General features: G+C 42.7%; 1 protein-coding gene across 1 annotated transcript in view; it reads left to right on the forward strand.

Moving 5' to 3' along the window:
• Positions 1 to 4,317, forward strand: part of Wdr59 (WD repeat domain 59) — a 98,985-nt gene that overhangs the window by 22,135 nt on the left and 72,533 nt on the right. The window lies entirely within an intron of this gene.

Below are 4,317 nucleotides of genomic sequence, written 5' to 3' on the forward strand. Positions count from 1 at the left end.
GGTCCCTTTGCTTTTAGTTTGTTCTAAGTAGGTGCTTTAGACCACTGAGCCATCTCACCAGCCCCTCATAGTGTTTTTGATTTTCATTTAACTTAGTTTATGGACCCATTTGCAAATCAGTGAAAGTTTTTTATTTTAGTTGTGCTGTTTTATTTTGAAATTGTTTTAATTTTTTTTGAGAGGAGTGTCAAGATAGGGTCCTGCTATGTAGTTCAGACTGGCCTTGAATTTAGAGCAGTTATCCTGTCAGTTTCCCCACTGGTGGGATTATGGGTGTGTCACCACGCCCAGCTAATTTACCCTTTTTGAAAAGCACATGTAAATGGCAAATATTTAAATAATTCAGAAGAATATACAATGAAAAGTGAAGTTTTCTCTTAACTATGACTACCTTGCCAGAGATATTAATTGACATATTTTCTTGTCTCATACTGTGTATATAGATAAGGAAATATTGGCATTTCTGTTCTTTGACTGTAGTTTTCCAGTTACTTCTTTGTTTAACAAACGCTTTGTTGACATGCAATTAAAATACATAGGCTTCACTCATTTAAGGTGTATAATTTCAGTGGGTTTGGGGATATTATATTATTAATTTCCTATTTTTTCCCCTACTCATTTTTTGAAGCACTTTTTTCTTTTTCTCTTTCTTTTTCTTGAGACAAGGTGTTGCTATATAGTTCAGGCTAGACTTCAATTCACTGTGTATCCCAGGCTGGTCTCAAACTTGCAGCAATCCTCTTGCCTCAGCTTCCCAAGGGCTGGGATTATAAGTATGTGTCACCATGCCTGGCTGTAGCACTTTTTATTTATTTACTAATTTTTTACTTATTTATTTTTGTGGTACCAGGGATCGAACTCAGGACCTTGCACTTGCCAGGCAGGTGCTTATGCTGCTGGGTTATCTCTCTGGCCCTGAATGTAGCACTTTTTAAAAATCAAGGAAATACCTATACATAGTTTAAAAGTTGAGTAGCAGTTCTAGGTTTTTGTTGCAAAACAGCAACCTCTACCTCACCTTTTTATTTTCTCATTGCTAAGACAAAATACCCATCACCTAAAGTTAAAAGAAGAAAGGTTCATTTCAGGTCAGGATTTGTAGAGGTTTCAGTCCATAATCTGCCGGTTTCAAGGCAAGGTAGTGTGGCAGAGGTGCATCAGAGAAGAGAATAAGCAGTTCATGGCACGAAAGGCGGAAGGCAGGAGGCAGCAAAAGCAGCAGCCAGTGAGTGAGCACAGCGGCCTTCCCTCTGCCCGTTACGCTGTGCAGGCAGCGTGCTCTTAGTGTGGGTAGCACTCAGCCAGAGGTGGGCCTTCCCTTTTCCACAGCCAGATCTATGCCAAACCAATCAGTGGACTAATTTAGTAACCACACATCTTTAATCCCAACATCACATATTCTAGATCCAGCCACCTCTCCATTTTTCCAAATGCTGTATATATCTGTCACTGTATTTGGAGTCAGCCATTATAAATTGACTTCTGAGAACAGAAGATGAGGGTCTGGCACTTTTGCTGTGCTGTGTAGGTCCTTACATACCTACCTGACCTTTTCCCTCTTTCCAATATACTTACAGAACAATTATTGGGTTGAATCTGTGTTTGGGGGTGTTTTTTCTCAGGGTTATTATGGAGAGGTCCTGTGCCATTCTGATTCTAGCCTCTTTGTGACCTGTTTTCTTTTTGGAAGTGTTAGAATACTATCTTTATCCCTAGAGTTTGGAAAATTTTTATTGTGATTGCTTTGGTCTATGGATCTGTGTCTGTATACTCCAAGGTCCCCTCTCCCCTCCTTTTTATGTTATTGTTTAACCTAAACAAATAGAGGCTTAACATATACTTGGCATTGTGTAGCTATAATAATGACCCATAAAATACTCTTAGTGCCCTGGAATAAATGGGGCCCAATTGTTAGATTTCCCAGCATTCACTGATGTGGAAAATGCCATCCTTAGTATTTTAGGAGAAGTGGAATTAGATGACCAGAAATCATGGAAGTACTCCTGTTCTGGTGTGTTCTTTGATATACACCCATATTATTTTCCAGCACAAGCATGCAGCATTCCATTTCCTTTTCTTATATTGAATTTTAGAGTATGTGTGATAAAATGTATAGGCTACACTAACCTGAAATGAATGGTTAAACAAATTTACAAGTATATACCCTATGTAATCACTGTTCAGATTAAGATACAGAATTTTTTTAGCACCTTGGAAAGCCCTTCTAATCTAGATGTTTATGTTTTTTTGTAGAGATAAATTTTCTTGCATTGTCCTTGACCCTGTTAAATAGTATTAGATCTGCTATGTGGATTCTCTTTTGGCCTTATCCTCCTTTTGGTTTTATTTGTTGGTTTGTTTGTTTATAATACTGGGGGTTGAACCTAGGAATTCTCTACTACTAAACGACATCTCTACCCATTCTTATCTTTTTTTATGTATTTAGTACAGGGTCTACAGGGTCTCACTACATAGATCGGACTTACAGTGATCCTCCTGTTTTTGGCCTCCCAAGTGCTGGGATTACAGGCATGCACCACCATGCCCAGTCTCAGTCACTGTCTCAGCGTGTCCCGGGGTGGGGCTGGCACGGTGGCACATTGAGGATCAAACCCTGGTCCTTGCTCCTGCCTAAGTAGGCGCTTTAGTCCACTGAGGTATTTGGCCAGCCCTATCTTTTATTTTAAGGCAGGGTCTCAGTAAGTTGTCCAGGCTGCTCTTTTTTTGGAGGGAGGGGGGCTGGCACAGGATGCCTTAAGGGCAGGTCTGGTAAGGCATGAGGATCTGGGGATTAAACCACAGTATCCTGAGCCTGACTGCCTTTGCTTAAGCAGGCACTTATACAACTGAGCTAGTGGGCAGGCCCCCAAGCTGCTGTAAACTTGTGATTCTCCTCCCTCAGCTTCCTGAATACCTGGGATTACAGGCATGTACCACTGGAGCCATCAAGGCTTTATATGTATATATATAACCTATTTATTTATTTATTTTTGCAGTACTGGGCATTGAACTCTGGACCTTGTGCTTGCCAAGCAGGCGCTTATGCAGCTGAGCTATCTCTCCAGAGGCTTCACCTTTAATTTGCAACCTGCCTCTCAGGTTTTCTGAAATTGTAACTATGTTCATTTTCAGAAATTTTCCTTATTTTTAAAAATTTCAACTATTATTTTAATAGTTTCTTTTCTTTTTTTTTTTTTTTTTAGGCGGAACCAGGGATTGAACTCAGGCCCTTGCACTTGCCAGGGAAGCTCTTATTCCACTGAGCCATCTCCCCAATCCCTTAGTTTCTGTTCTTTACATTGCTTGCTTGCTTTCAGTGTAGTTGGTACAGGGTCTCATGCAGCACACTCGTGATCCTCCTGCTTTCAGCCTCCCCAGCGCTGGGATTACAGGCATGCGCCACTATGCCCAGACTCCGGCTGGCTCAGTGTGTCCTGGGGCTGGCACAGCTTACGGTGCTGGGGATCAAACCAGGGTCCCTGCATTTGCCTAAGCAGGCACTTTAGTCCACTGAGCTATCTCACTGGCCCCTGTCTTGTTTCTTAACTCCTAGCTTGGAACATTGATTCCAAGCTCTTTCTTTCCTTTGCGTTATCCTGTGTCTTTGAGATCATTTTTCTTATGTGGATCCCTATCTTCCAGATTTCCTCCAGGGACTGAGGTCATGGCTCTCTGTGAAGAAGAAACCTCTCTAAACACCATGGGCAGGTGGTAGGGCTCTCTGCAGGGAGATGAGGTAGGAAGCAGGTGTCTTCAGATGTCCAAAGATTACCTCAGGGCCTTATCCTTGTTCCTTTGCTTGCTTTTTAAAAAGTTCTTGTGTCGCTGTTCTCCCTGGAGGAGTCTGTCTGAAGAACAAAAGAAAGCATTGTGTGTGCTCAGCAGGAGAAGAGGCTGAGGGCTCAGCACCCCCTGTTGACTGCAGCGCCTTACATGGTCCCACTGTGCTCCACATGGGTGAAGAGAGGTGGCCCCTTGTGGTGTGGCAGGCACTTAAACCAAATAGCTGCTCTGCCAGACCTGCTCTGTTCTGTTCTGTTCCTGTCTTCCAGCCCTACCTACCCCTTATCCATGCTAAGCCCTGCAGTGTCAGTCAGCTTGCTTCTCAGTCAGTCTGTTCCTCTCTCCAGCACTTGGGCTTCATTTAGCTTTCTCTACTCTAGGTTAATTACAATTTGTCCATCTGCTTTTCATCCCCCACCCTCCATCCCCGCCTTTTTCCTCTCCATTTGGCAGTGCTGAGGATCCAAGCCAGGGCCTCATATATGTTAAGCAAATGCTCAACCACTGAGCATTTTTTTGCCTTTCTGGACAGGC

The sequence above is a fragment of the Octodon degus genome, unplaced genomic scaffold (genome assembly GCF_000260255.1).
Source record: "Octodon degus isolate 3935 unplaced genomic scaffold, OctDeg1.0 scaffold00011, whole genome shotgun sequence".
NCBI classification, from domain to species: domain Eukaryota; kingdom Metazoa; phylum Chordata; class Mammalia; order Rodentia; family Octodontidae; genus Octodon; species Octodon degus.